Source organism: Bos grunniens, chromosome 1 (genome assembly GCF_055505025.1).
Source record: "Bos grunniens cultivar Pamir isolate PY7600 chromosome 1, Bosgru_T2T1.0, whole genome shotgun sequence".
NCBI classification, from domain to species: domain Eukaryota; kingdom Metazoa; phylum Chordata; class Mammalia; order Artiodactyla; family Bovidae; genus Bos; species Bos grunniens.
The window spans coordinates 147,499,889-147,516,181 of record NC_141165.1 but is presented as its reverse complement, the minus strand read 5'-3'; positions in this window follow the sequence as shown (position 1 = coordinate 147,516,181).

Here is a 16,293-nt window from a genome sequence, read left to right as displayed (position 1 = left end):
TCTTTACCACTGAAACCCCAGAGAAACCCATTAAGGGAGGGGACACCTGCAAACTGATGTGAACCTTTAATTAATTTTGAAGGATAGTCATAAATATTGGTAACAATGAACAAAAACTGTAAAAGTTGGTGTCTACATTGTATAGATCTAATGTTCTATGGAATTGCTTCTTGATTTCCTGTTGTACACTATTTTTTTTTTTTCAGAAACTCAAGATCTCTGCAGAATTTTAAGAGAAAAAATACATATAAGCAAGAAAATATTGAATGACATTAATAATATATTAGCATAGTTAGGAAAGGATTTTTAAATGAGAAAAAAGCAATAATAATAACCTTCCAGATAATTTTGCATAAACAGAGTTCTATATTAATCAAGAAATAAAATAAGTTTTGCCCAGCACACTGCTATCTATGCCTGAATGTCAAAATTAAAATATTTATGAAGTCTGTGTTTCTCCAGGCCATAGTAATCTAATAAACTATATTTTTGCATCTTGGATCTCATTTGCTACTGTAGGACTTTCATACTCCTACAAAGTACAGCCTATAATTATATTTGGGAGTCCCCAGAGGATATGCCTTACGGCCTTTAAGTTACTAAGCTGTATCTTCCAGTTTCTTTTCCTCTAGGTTCCCTTTACTGCTGTTATTAGCTAGACATTTGCCAACCACTAGAGTTCATGAGGTCACGTGGCACTACCATGCTGTTCAAGACCCCTGTTAAGATCTGTGCATTGGTTTGCTATGCTCAGACCCCAGGATTCCTATTATTTCAGGAGCTGCCAGGTGACAGTGTCACTGCCCACTATTGCAGTGACTGAGCTATCATGAAGAGTAACCCATGGGCTGTGTCTGCCTCCAGACTCTGTTGAAGGCTGTTGGCTCCAAACTCTCCATTAGAGCTTAGACAGACACACACCTTGAGGCCTGAGCCACTGAAAGGACTGATGCTGAAGCTGAAGCTCCAATACTTTGGCCACCTGATGCAAAGGAAAAGACCCTGATGCTGGGAAGGATTGAAGACAGGAGGAGAAGGGGATGACAGAGGATGAGATGGTTGGATGGCTTCATCAACTCAATGGACATGAGTGTGAGCAAGCTCCGGGAGTTGGTGATGAACAGGGAAGCCTGGTGTGCTGCAGTCCATGGGGTCAGACATGACTGAGTGACTGAACTGAACTGAATAGGAGACTAATGTGTCTTATAAGGGACTGATAAATTGCTATGTGGCAGCTTTTAAGATGAACAAGCTAATAAAAAGAATTGCATAGACTCAGAGCTATAAGCCACCATAAGATTTTTATGTAATATCTTTATTTCTAAAGTGAGGAAATAGACATAGAAAAGAGAAGGGAAAAAAAAAGAAAAGAGAAGAGACCTGTTCAAAATCACTGGTGATGAGCCAACTTGGTGGTGGCAACTCATAGGATTCCAAAGTCTTTGCCCTTACCCAGTGTACCATGCCACTTCTCTACACAGTTGTTGGTTCTGGTTGTTATTACCATTCTCTTTCCAACCTCAGGGCCTTTGCACCTGCTGATCCTATTTTTCTCATTGTTCAGATCTCAGTTTAAATATCAAACCATAATCCAAGGCTTCCCTGACAACCCGATCTGAGTAAGTCTCCAACTATCCCTTACCATTACTCTGAGTCACTAATTCCTGTGTGTTACCTGCTCTACTCTCTTTCCGTACTCCCTGCCTTCATGGGCATGATCAACAATGAGGGGCAGTGGAAGAGGAAGCAGCAGGCCTGAGGCTTACACCAGTTAACACAGGTGAAGTAGATGAGATCTTCATCAAGGCATATCACAGGACCACTAAAGGGTAAAACATAGCTGTGTTTGCACTTTATCTAAGGTCAGGCTCACCACCCAGGACCAGAGGTCTGTGGAACAACATGCAGATGCAATGCCTGCAATTGCATCAGTTGGTGCAATGCCTACAGAGATGCTACTGGCATTTAGTGTGGCACAAAAGACAGTCCTGAAAGGAACTAAACTGGGCCATTTGTAAAGAAGTGGATGGACCTAGAGACTGTCATACAGAGTGAAGTAAGTCAGAAAGACAAATCCTGTATATTAACGCATGCATGTGGACTTTGAAAAAATTGGTATGGACAATCTTATTTACAAAGCAGAAAAAAAGACACAGACATAGAGAACAAATATATTGATACCAAAGGGGAAAGAGGGATAGGATGTATTGGGAGACTAGAATTAACCTATTTACATTATTGATACTACATATCCCAGAGGAGGACATGGCAACCTACTCCAGTGTTCTTGCCTGGGGAAGCCCCTGGACGAGGGAGCCTGGTGGGCTGCAAGTCAATGGGGTCACAGGGACTCAGACACAACTGAAGCGACTTAGCACCCAGGCATGATACTATGTATAAAATAGATAGGGAGCTTCTTCGGTAACTCAGCTGTAAAAAGTCTGCCTGCCAATTCAGGAGTCCCAGGTTCAATCCCTTGGATGGGAAGATCCCCTGGAAGAGGGCATGGCAACCCACTCCAGTATTCTTGCTGGGATAATCCCATGGACAGAGCAGCCTTGTGGGCTATGGTTCTTGAGGTCGCAGACTCAAAGTGATGGATGTGACTATACATGCATGCATAAAATAGGTAACTAGTGAGGACCTACTGTGTACCACAAGAAACACTACTTAATGCTCTGTGGTAGCCTAAACGGGGAGGAAATCCAAAAAGGGGGATATATGTATACATATAGCTGATTCATTTTGCTGTACACTAGAAACTAACATCACAAACTAACATCACAATGGAAAGCAAAACAAAGAATTGACCCACCCCAACAGCAACAGGTGCCAATGTTTTACCCCAGATTTTCTTTCCTCGAGCACCTCAGAGTCAACCCAAAAGGTAAAAATCCACAATTAAATATTGCATCATTAATTTTGAAATGTTTCCAAGAATTAATGACCTCAAGACATGCCATTAGCAGTGAATTGCTCCACTGACTGTGCTGGTCTGAGGAACAAGGGAGTATTAATAAATCTTCTACCTCCATTGTCTACTTCAAACTTCAAAGGCACGTGGTAAACACCAAGAATATTTCAAGGAGCTTTCTGGCCTCTCTGAGTGCAGTTTTGTCTTGACAGCTGTGTTTCACTCAGGTCACCGACACATGTTGCTGCCTCTCAGCAATGGATGCAAATATCCACTGTTCAAAGCAGGATATATTTCTACCTGACAGCAAACTGCATTCTATTCAGAGGGAAGCTGCTGTGTTTTATTGTTGAAGAGGCAAGTGGGAACTTGTGGAAGTATAAGTTGTTGGAGTATGAATAATTGATGTTGGAAATAAGTCCTTTATATGAACTCCATTCATTAAGGGAAATTCAATCAAGAAGCCCTGTTTTTATGATACCAGGCTTAAGGTAATGTCTTTGGATGCAAAAACATTGGCTTCTTACATACCCTGGGCTCAGGTTTAAGTAAATCAGGTCCTGTAACCATGAGATATGATGAAAATCAAAATGTTAGAGGCCACTTTTCTACTTATATAAGGAGAAAAAACAAAATTACTAAAATGGGTCCGCTGATCTAATGATATCTCCAGGTCTAGGTTTAAAATAAAACAAAGTCAGTAGATTTCACAGGATGGAGTGATACTTTTCCAGAAAGTTACCAAAAATCATGGAACTGTGGTGCTGGAGAAGACTCTTGAGAGTCCCTTGGACAGCAAGGAGATCAAACCAGACAATCCTAAAGGAAATCAACCCTGAATATTCATTGGAAGGACTGATGCTGAAGCTCCAGTACTTTGGCCACCTGATGCAAAGAGCCTGGAAAAGAGCTTGGAAAAGACCCTGATGCTGGGAAAGATTGAAGACTGGGGGGAGAAGGGGATGACAGAGGATGAGATGGTTGGATGGCATCACCGACTCAGTGAACATGAGTTTGAGCAAACCCAGGGAGATTGTGAAAGACAGGGAAGCCTGGCGTGCTGCAGTCCTTGGGGTGGTAAAGAGTTGAACACAACTTGGCGACTGAAGAACAGCAAAAGCCTGGAACATTTGTGGACACCTTTAAAAATCACTTTCATTCACTCATTCATTCATGAATTTGGGTATTTTTCTCTTTCTTTTTTTAATAATCACTTATTTATTTGGCTGGCTGGGTCTTAGTTGCAGCATGTGAGATCTTTAGTTGTGGCATGTGAACTGCTAGTTGCCACATGTGGGATCTAGTTCCCTGACCAAGGATTGAACCCGGGCTCACTGCATTTGGCAGCATGGAGTCTTAACCACTGGACAACCAAGGAAGTCCCTTTGGGCATTTTTTTTTCAATCAATAGGATTATTTTTTTATAGCAAACCTATTTTATGTCAGGCACTAAATTCTGGGTTGATAGCAATAAAGAAAATGGACAAGGTCTCTTGACTCACAGAGATTACAGCAGTCTCTATTTGCCCTACAGGAAAAATACCAGTCATGACAAAATGCATTTGTCCACTCCAAATATAGGAAGTTCTGTGAAGACAAATCAGTCCAAGATGCAACCTTAGAAGTCATTAACCTTGACTCCATTATCTCAAAGATGGGAAGGATGAAGTGGAAGGGGAAGTGGCTTAGGTGAGCCTAGACAAAGGAAGAAGCATGCCTGAGGATCACACCAATTAACATAGAAGAAGTAGAAGTGATTTTCATCTATGTAGAAGGCCAACAAGACCACCAATAGGCAAAATATAGCTGTATATGCACTTTAGCTCTAGTCAGGCTCATAACTCATGTCATCTAAAGTCTTCCTTAAGACCATTTGTCTTCTAAACCTAAGAGTTCTTTTTTTTTTAATTTATTGTTTTAATATGACCAACACTTACTGCTTTTATTTAGTTTTGCTTAATATACCTAGATTTGTTTGTCAGTTGATTGGTTAGTTGGCTAGCTTTAGCAAGGCTTAACTACTTCACAGGTGTAAACAGCTTTTTGTATCTTCCTTGGGAGTTTGGGGCTTCCCTCGTGGCTCAGTGGTAAAGAATTTGCCTGCCAATGCAGGAGATGTGAGTTTGATCCCCTGGAGAAGGAAATGACAACCTATTCCAGTGTTCTTGCCTGGGAAATCCCATGGACAGAGGAACCTGGCGGGCTACAGTCCATGGAGTCACAAAGAGTCAGACATGACTTAATGACTAAACAACAACAAGATAAATACAATTTTGAGAATTGGGTCACTGCTTTGGATCTTGAGGGGGCAGGGAGCAGAGCTGGGTTGTTGGGTAGCAGTTGGGAGTAGCTCACAGAGAGATGGTACTGGAATAAAATTAGGATCACTTCAAAGTGCAGAGCAATGGTTCCCTGAAGTTTTTTTGATCCCTAAAATGTCCCCTTATGCTTGGAGAATACTGGTCGAGCTCTACTCAGCCCTTCCTAGCCTGCCCACTCGAGGCACATCCAGAATTAAAACTTCCAAGTACAAGATTAAGTATCAAAGTTTCATTTTCACTTGAAGAAGCCCTTAGGTCTTCAGTCTGAGATGTTCTATCACCCAATTTACAGTTTCCTGGACTGGAAAATCTGGTTGTTTATGTGGTTCTGTCTATGCTTCTGACTGTTCACCATCTCTATGATACTACACTAAAATACACAGCCAATTTCATTCTTTTTATGGGCCGTGAGTATGTACAAGAAAGGTTGTGTCAGATAATTAGAAATACAAGAAGCAGTAAGCCCTTGAATCTTTATAAAGTCTCACTTACTTACTGGCTGTGCTGGGTCTTTGTAGGCTTTGCTCTGGCTGCAACGAGCGGGGGCTACTCCCTAGTTGCGGTGTGCGGGTTTCACATTGCCGTGGCTTCTCTTGTTGCTGACCACTGGGCTCTAGGGCGCATGGGCTTCAGTCGTTGAGGCGTGAGGGCTCAGTAGCTGTGGCCCTTGGGCTTAGTTGTTCCACGGCATGTGGCATCTTCCCAGACCAGGGATCGAACTTGTGTCTCCTGCATTGGCAGGCAGATTCTTTACCACTGAGCCACCAGGGAAGCCCAGTCCTTGGTTCTTATGAATGTTCTTTTGCTTTACCATTTTTTTTTTTTTTTTGCCAGAACTGCCATGTAACATGGGGTCTTTTACTTCCTAAAGGTATTGTAATTTACAAAATACATTTAAAATCTTTTGTGCATGTTTTGGGCAGATAGGAAGCAAAAATGAGAAATATGGTTTGACCATAAGTTCCCTCTAAAATGAATTTAAGGAGGCTGTACACTTCTGAAAGTAGAAACTTTTAGTTTATTGCTATGAATATTTAATAGTCTTTACATTTTCATTGATGAGTAATTTAGTGTGTGTCTCATGTTCACTTAAGCATTCATCATACCAGATAGATATGGTGGTGATGTCCAGAGAATCCATCATATATTTATGAATATGAATCATTTTTCATCCCCAAATTAGTCCATTACAAAATAAAATTTACAAACCATTCAAATGTTTCCTATATCAATTACCAGATTTTAACCCCTTACCTACATAAAACATTCAAAGGACAACTTCAAATTTGAAAATAACCACAGTGGTTCTCAATGTAAGATTAGCATTTCCCTTGAGTCAATAATTCATGGCATTTTCCAGTTTTCTCTGAAAGCTATCCTTATAACATGAGTCAAATGAAAGAACATAAATATGGACACTTACAGAAAACTGCTGTCTCTGCCATCAAAACTCTTTTTTTTTCTGAAACAATGATGCTGCTTCCTAACTCAGAGCCAAAACATGACGATTTAGAGGTTGAATGATTATATTCTAATGAAGTAATGCCATTTGATTTCTGACTTAATTTCCCATTTTATATTTCTGAGTGGGCATGAAGGAATGCACAAGCTTCTCGGTACATACAGAATAAAAATGAATCGACCTGCATATTGAAATTGCCAAAGCACTCAATGTTTTAAGAGGTAGCCAATCAAAAGCAGAATATTCTAGTTTCCTTGAAAAGAGGGAAGAGGATGAGGAATTTATAAAGCTCTAAAATGCTTTAATATGTGTGTATGTATCCTTTATGTATGTGTGTATACCTATATACATATATATATATATGTATATAGTGGCTTCCCTGGTGGCTCAGTGGTAAAGAATCCGCCTGCCAATGCAGGAGACATGGGTTCAATCCCTGTGTTGGGAAGACCCCCTGAAGAAGGGAATGACAACCCATTGCAGTATTCTTGCCTGGGAAGTCCCATGGACAGAGGAGCCTGGATGGCTACAGTCCATGGCATCACAAAAGAATCAGACTCAACTTATTGACTAAACAACAATAGTGAAATATACATACATATATATCCTATGGTTCTGTTTTCTGGAGAACAGGGACCAATGTACTACCTCACAGTGTTGTTATAAAGATGAAAGGAGAAGTTCCATATGGTGCCAGAATACTGTAGGTGTTTAATACATCTTGGTTTCTTGCCCCACTACTCCCCCACCCCTCCCCTCAAAAAAGTTTCAGCGAGTCCACACATAAGTTTGAAAGCAACTTGGCTTTGTCCTCTGGGCTTTATAGGCGAAGGGGGCAGAGGGAGAGAAAGTCAAGAAGGATGGTCTCTCCCACAAGGGATGGAACTGCCCAGGACCCAAAAATTTGAGTCCAGTGTGTCATTAGCTGTCTCCTGGCCCAGATCCCAGTTCCAGCCCTGGACTGGGTGTCATTCCGCCAGAGGAGAATGTTCTACGCCCAGCTGGAGTCACTTTAAATGAGAGCTGTGGGCCTCATTTCTGGAAACCCTCTCACTTCAAACCCAGAACCAAACTGTGCTTCACCTGGGCTCCGGCATCTCAAAAGCAGATGGAGAAAAAGAATTCAAAAATAACTCCATCAGAAGAAGCACTATGAAATGAGGCTATGTTTTCTCTGTCGCCGAATGTGATAAAAATAATATAATACCTTAAATACCATCACTGCTCTTTATCAGAATTTATAAGGCAGAAGCTTAAACCAAAGTCAAGTAAGTTATAAAGTTGGTACTAGTCTCATAAGGTAAATTCATAGAGTCATATCTCTCAACAACCACACATGATTCACTTTCGTCTCTCTCTGGACTCCCAGACTAACTTCTACATTGGACTGAACTGATTTCTTCTGAGAAGATGTTGACTATTATGGTTGTTGTTCAAGTAGACAGAATCACAAACTTTCACAGTCAAGCTAAGCCAGTTCAAGACTTTAAACTCTGAGTGGTCTTCAAAATGCATTGAAAAAAACTGTTTCCAAAGATATGTGTCAAATAAAGATGTAGGGTACAGGTAAACTCGTACCCTATTAGAATGTAAATTGGACAGATCTTCCCGGAAAGCAGTCTGGCAACATACACCAAAAAGCAAAATGTACATATGGTTTGATTTTATGTTTTCACTCTGAGGAAATAATCTAAAAGAAATAATAAGATAAACACGCAAAGATGTATACATGAAAACTATAATTACAACGTTGATTATAAAGATAACATAATATCAATATAATTATGATCCAAGAAGGTTAAATACATAATGATCATTCATACGGAAATATTCCACAAATACCACAAGTGAGTCACGCAGAGCTAATTTATATCTACATTATATTGGCAGAAAAAGGAAGACTTAGAGTGTGCTGCCATGGTGCTTTTAACAAAAATACTATCTGTATATAAAGTCTAAAATATTATATACAAAAAACTAAAAATTGTCTCTGGATTGCTGGGTGAAAGGGTAGTACTATTTTTCTTTCTTTCCTTTTACTTTCAAGAGGAAAAGCCCAATGAGTTTTATAATAAAAAAAGATAGTTATTTAAAATTTTAACTATTGAAGGTGGGAGGAGAAGGGGACAACAGAGGATGAGATGGTTGGATGGCATCACCAACTCAATGGACATGAGTTTGAGTAAGCTCCGAGAGTTGGGTGATGGACAGGGAGGCCTGGCTTGCTTCAGTCCCTCAGGTCACACAGAGTCAGACATGACTGAGCCACTGAACTGAACTGAACTGATAGATAGTACAAAATTTTGCTTTCACATATTTTAAGGAAGGTTTTTAATTTTTGAAGTTTCAGAAAACTGGTCAATAATTTTTAATGTAAGGCAGAAGCAGAAGTGAATTCTTTCAGATTCAAACAAAACAATTCTTTGAAAGCCAAGGAAAACACAAGAAAATATTTAAATGCTCAGTAATCCTGCAAGTAAGAATGTAGGCTGAGATCCATGGTAATTATTGAAAAAATACGTTTGTCATTGTCTCTAAATTTGCAGAGAAGCAGAAGCAGCTTGTCAATAAATGACTCAGGTATCATGAGGGTGAATTCCAAGAACTGTCTATCATTGATTCTATTATGAGCAAGTTGACAAAGCTTTTGTTATCTTCTCAGTTGGAGCGAGTTTTACATTGGAAGTTTACGTAGCAATTTCTCTCTGGGTATCTCTCCATTGATTCTCAAAACAAGTTCATCTTAAAACAAAACTCTAGCCAGAATAAGGTTTAACACATGTTCAGTGATAAAGGGAGATCAATCATTTTTGAGGAGGGATGATGTGCATTTGTCTATCAAAACAAAAAAATAAAGGGAGTAAACTGACCTTCTGTCCAAAGACTGTGTGAAAGATGCCAGACTCCTCAGTCCTTTATTATCTTCTAGACTTTGCTTAAATTCGTATCCACTGAGTCAGTGCATGCATGCATGCCTGCTAAGTCGCTTTAGTCATGTCCAACTCTTTGCAACCCTATGGACTGTAGTCTGCCAGGCTCCATCTGTCCATGGGATTCTCCAGGCAATAATACTGGAATGAACTGCCATGCTCTTCTCCAGGAGATCTTCCTGACCCAGGGATCGAACCTGTGTCTCTTAAGTCTCCTGCAATGGCAGGCAGATTCTTTACTACAAGGGCCACCTGGGAAGACCCATTGAGTTGGTGATGCCATCTAACTGTCTCATCCTCTGCCACCCCCTTCTCCATTTGCCTTCAATCTTTTCCAGCATCATGGTCTTTTCCTATGAGTCAGCTCTCTGCATCAGGTGGCCAAAGTATTGGAGCTTTAGCCTCAGTCCTTCAAATGAATTTTCAGGGTTGTTTTCTTTTAGGATTGACTGGTTTGATCTCTTTGCAATCCAAGAGACTCTCAAGAATCTTCTCCAGCACCACGATCCAAAAGCTTCAATTCTTCTGCACCCAGCCTTCTTTATGGTCCAACTCTCACATCCATGCATGACTACTGGAAAAACCATAGCTTTGACTCTACAGACCTTTGTGGGCAAAATGATGTCTTTGTTTTTTAATATGCTGTATAGATTTGTCATAGCTTTCTTTTCAAGGAGCAAGGGTAGGGGCTTTACTGATAGCTGAGGAAAGAAGAAAAGCCAAGGCAAGGGAGAAAAAGAAAGATACATGCCTATTTAGCAACTAGTATAAAATTATTTCCATATTTCAATCATGCTGCATCCCCCTCTAATCTTTGGAAGCAGCTTGCATTGGGATTAGTTCTAGACATGATGCACTAAATCAGGGTTTCTCTACATGCACTCTCTTAAGCTAGCTGTTCTAAAAGATGGGCATTTTTGCTGCCCACTCCGAGGACATTTGGCTACTTATGGGGACATTTTTAATTGTCACAACTTGGGGAGGGAGCTACCCACATTTAGCAGGTAGAGACTAGGAACAGTGCTAACCATTCTACAGCCCCATGATAAACAATTATCTGACCTGAAATGTCAGTAGCGCCAAAGTCAGAAACACTGCCTTAAGCATTGTATACAGAAGCTATAATAAAGTTTTCTAATAATATTCCTTGAATGGGTTAATTTGATACTTCCAAAATTTGGCACTTCTCAAAATGATGAGTAAAATGATGGCCATTTCAAATTATTTTTGCTCCTGGAAATTTTCAGCCATTTCTGGAATTCTATAATTCCAGACACGACATCATCTTTTAGTGATTTTCATTCTCTAGATCTGCAGAAGGCAAATTCATGGAAAGACGTCAAAGTCTTTTAATACAGCAGGGGTCTAAATGAAAAATAAGGCATGAAACGGCAACTTTCAACATGAGCAAAAATTTGAAACTTCCTACCATGCATTTCTTCTACAAAAGCTTACAAGGTCGCACAACAATGTGAATGTACTTAATGCTATTGAATTGTACACTTAAAAATGGTGAAAGTGGTAAATAGAAATCATAGAAAACAAACATATGGTTACCAAAGGGGAAAAAGGAGGATAAATTCGGTGTTTGGGATTAACATATTCATACTACTATATATATAATAGATAACCAACAAGGACTAAGCTATACACCTGAAATGGTAACACAGCCTTGTTAATCAGCTATACTTAATTTTTTTTTTTTTCAGAAAGGGCTTTTTCTCTCACCTTCTGAGATAGCCCTCACTCTATCTGTAAAGTGTGTTTCTCTCTAAGTAAATCCAATTCTTACCTATCAAAAAAGAAAGAAAGAATAAGAACCTACATTCCTTTTCTTCTTCTTTCTCAGGAATTCTTATTCCTGGGATTTTTTGTATTACCACCCCTATTACTGGTCCACAGAAATATCTCTTCTGAATTTCTGAAACATATTTATACAAATTATTCACTAATCATCTGTGATTATACGTGTGTATGTGTGTCTCTTCAATTTTTAATTTTTTTTTTAATTTCAGAGAATTCCCTAGAAGTCCAGTGGTTAAGATTCTGTGCTTTCAATGCAGCGGGCACAAGTTTGACCCCTAGTCTAGGAACTGTGGTCTTCCCAGAAAGCTCTGTTGATAAAGAATCTGCCTGCAGTGCAGGAGACTCGGGTTCAGTCCCTGGGTCTGGAAGACCCCCTGGAGAAGGAAACGGCAACCCACTCTAGTATTCTTGCCTGGAAAATCCCATGGACTGAGGAACCTGCTGACCTACAGTCCACGGGGTCACACAATTAGCAACTAAACCACCACCATCTGGGAACTAAGATCCCACAAGATGCACAGTATGGCCAAAAAAAAAAAAATACAACACAAAACAAAAAAAGTTAAATTTTAAGTTGTGTATATTTTACCACACACAAACACAAACGCCTACAAGGAAAGTCTAGTAGGACAATAAGTCCATGGAATGAAAATTCTCAAGATGCGTCTCTTTCCAGAATTATGCGAATGCATTAAAATCTGAATCCATGCAGGAATCTCAGTACCACCACCTCTCCTTAAGCCTGATGGACTGTGCATACTCATGCCAAAATGGTCAGTGTGTTGGACATCTCTAGAGCCTTTTTTCCTGTCCTCTTGGCTCCACTGTTTTACTGTGATTTATTGCTCAGGAACCACTCTGTGTAGCCCCTCAGCCCCTCTCCGTAACCATGCCACCACTTGTCACTTGCTGCCCTAGGGCTTCTCTGCTGCTACTGTACTGCCTGGGACACCATTCTGCCCCAGCCATTCTGACGCACGCACGATGTGCAAGTATGAGGGCATTAACATCACCTGGGAAATCAGGTAACTTTAAGGCGCATTCTACGTGACTGATTAGAAGGTCCCCAGCATACAGCCTATTTATATCTACGTTGTTGTTTAGTCACTAAGTCATGTCCAACTCTTTTGCGACCTCATGAACGGTAGCCCACCAGGCTTTTCTGTCCATGGGATTTTCCAGGCAAGAATACTGGAGTGGGTTGTCATTTCCTTCTCCAGGGGACCTTCCCTGCCCAGGGATCGAACCCATGACTCCTGCATTGGTAAGTGTATTCTTTACCACTGAGCGACCTTGTATATGCAGCATAAAGTCTCTCTGGAAGAATCCCCAAAGAACTACTGACAGGGATTTTCCTACAGCGGTTAGGACTTCCCGCCGTCACTGCTGAGGGCTTGGGTTTGATCCCTGGTCAGGCAACTAAGATCTCACAAGCCACATGGTACAACCAAAAATAAAAGAACGAGTGGCATTGCTGTTTTCAGGAAATGAAACTGGGTGGCTGAAGAAGGATGGGGTGAAGAGAGAGTTTTCAGTGAACATTCTTTTATGCCTTTTGAATTTTGAATCATGCAAACAGAGTGGCTATTTAAGAATAAAACAGAATCTAAATTTAAATAAGATCATTAATGTGAGAACATCTTATTTGATGTAAGAATAAGAAGACCTAAATATCCAGATTGATTCCAGTCCTATAGATTGGGGAAAAAAATAGATTAGTTGTGGCAAGGTTGTCACATTAAGAAATAACCTTAAAAAGTCAAGCCTGTCTTAGATTATCTGCTCATAAACGGGGCTTTTATAGAAGAAATAGCACTTTTACTTCAGAAAGCAATCATCATATTATGTTGGTCACGTTTTAGACAGTACATGTCAGAAATGTTGGGATGAAACTTCTGGTTAGAAGATACTTCTGGTGACTTCAAATTGATTATATATCAAAAGTAAAGGAAAGGTGTGTACCATACATCAGACTACTAAACTAACTGACAAAGGCATTTTACTTTTCTGTGATATTTTAGCAATAACCTTGGTCTAGAAGCACATTCAGGTGAATCCAGACAAATTCTGTGAGATCATTTCAGAGGAAGAATTCCTTGATTTTGTCAGATTTCTCAAAATGGCCTCACCTGCTTCTAGTTATATCAAACTTAGGCTACAAAACAGATTTTCATATCAAAAAATCTGGAAACCTTGTGTACCCTCACTAAGTCTATTATAAACACCTTGACTTCCTTTAGTGACGGTTTTTGCTACATTTGAAACAAGCATGAGAGATAAAAAACCTGTTTTATAGGAAGATTAATCCATGACATTTCCTACAATCAGTTCACCTAGTGAATTTAATTTTCTATTCACATAATCTGGATTTACAATGAAAACTTTCAGGAATATTTTTGTGCATAATACATAGTTATAATACCAACCAGGGTTCTTGGTCTTCCCCAAGCAAGAGACATTGACTACAGGCCAGACAAGAAATTCAGGTAAGACATTACTGGGGCTGCTGCACCGGCTTCAGAAGGGAGCAGAAACAACTAATAGAGTCCCTTCTCACTCCCCCTTGTTTAATCGCTAAGCTGTATTCAACTTTTTCTGACCCCATGGACTGCAGCACTCAAGGCTTCCCTGGCTTCCCTGTCTTCCCTGTCTCCCAGAGATTGCTCAAATTCATGTCCACTGAGTCGGTGATGCTATCTAATCATCTCATCCTCTGTCTCCCTATTCTTTTGCTGTCAATCTTTCCAGCATCAGGGTCTTTCCCAATGAGTCAGCTCTCCGTATCAGGTGGCCAAAGTATTGGAGATTCAGCTTCAGCATCAGTCCTTCCAATGAATATTCAGGGTTGATTTCCTTAAGGATGGACTGGTTGGATCTCCTTGCAGTCCAGGGGACTCTCAAGAGTCTTCTCCAGCACCACAGTTTGAAAGCACCACGTCTTCGGCACTCAGCCTTCTTTACGGTCTAACTCTCACATGGGTACCTGACTACTTCCCCTCTTGGTGTTTCTTATGTGAGGTGAGGAGAGGGGTGTATCCAGAAGATCAGGCTGGAGGGGTGGTTTAGGTGCTTGCCCACACCTTTGTGGTACTGAGTGCAGGGGTCAAGCACAGCACCCTGCTTTTGCTCCTATATTCAGTTTTTGTTCCTGGCTCTTCAGAAATGGCAGCTGGATTTTTTTTTTATTATCTTCTGGTCCAGAATCTGCCCCAACTATGCTTGTTATTTTTACTCCCATACAGCTTCTCTGTATTTTGTTGCTGTATTTTGTTGTCCAGATGCAAGCATTGCAGCACTGCAGTGAAGCGTCCCAGGTCCCAGCCTGTCTCACTTATAGTATTTTATGTTACTTTAGATAATCTTGCTAACTCCAATTCTTCCATTTTCACACATGGGAAAACTGAGGCTAGAAGATGGATTTGGCTTGCCTTCCTCCCACAGTATGACAGCACAAGAAAATACATACAGGTCCTCAATCTCTATTCTGTCTATGCAGAAACGGTGCTTCTCATTTGCACAGGGAATATCTATGAGCTGTGTTCTCCCTACTTTCTTTCTGTGCTTCATTGACTACATAGGGATTTATTCTTGATAAGATTACAAAATCAAATATGAGTTGGATCAAACTAAGGAAAATGATAAAACTAGGTATTTTTAAGCATAACAGCAAAGCAAAGGAACTACTATGCAATGTGACTACTTTAAAAATTATTCTGTTGGTTGCCATCCCAATGTTTACTCACAATAATTCATGGGAATTACTATCACATGTTAGGAGAAAGTATAATTAAGGTTGCCTGCTAGCATTGCACTACATAATAATAATCTGTTTATTCAGAAGCTCCACTTTGTCTTCCAAAGGTTGATTCAGGAGCTTCTTAATCTGACAAGATATGTTTTATTATGCTTTCCTTTGTAATGAATATTGGAATAGTTAATACAGCGACTGATTCTTTATTGAAAACAATATATTACAGAGAAAAACTTTTACTCCTTCTGAGAAAGCAATCTCCCAGTTCCAGTGTGGGCATATTAACCATCTAAATTTGATCTTCTCATGAAACTAACTTTTAATTGTCTTTAACAATACATGCTAGGTTTTATACTAGAGAAAAAAATAAGGTGACTATTTTAAGCTAAATACTTATTAAGTAGCAAAAGCAATGAACTTCACTTAGTTTATATTTAATAGGCCTTATATTTACTGAAGCCTGAAACTCTGGTTATTACTACTTATATAACAGTGAACTTGGGGCTTGATAGAGGTGACATTAACCAAATTAAATAGAGAAAACTTCTCATGAGAGATTATCTATTCATCATCAAGGGATATTTTAGAACTCCCCAGAGATTTTTAATATTAAGATTAGCTTCTGGGGTAATTCAGAAAAACTTCCCTAGAATTTTGAAGATGAACCATTCAATTTTGAAACATCAATTTCCCTTCCTGTAACTGAGGTTATTATGGAAGAAGACATTTTTAGTCCCACATATGTAGCTTCTGGACCCTGTAACAAATGTTTTCTTTCTTTACCACTCAAAACATCCACAGTTTTCCTGGGAACAGTAACTGATTTTTTTGTTTTTGTTTTTTATAAAAAAATAATATATATTTTTAAATTCCAAAGTAGTCAAGGCATTGTTTGGGCAAAGAAATCAACCAGTTCAACCCAAATTAAATCAATGATAACATGTAAACAAAAACAGAATCCTTGGTGATGGTATTTAATTATTTAACCCATCATTTAATAACTTCACTGGTTTGAGTGCCAAAATACGAATCTATATTTTCAACTTGAACCCAGATCTAACTTATTCTCAATCCAACGTTGAACAGGGCCAGATTAAATACCAAAGGGC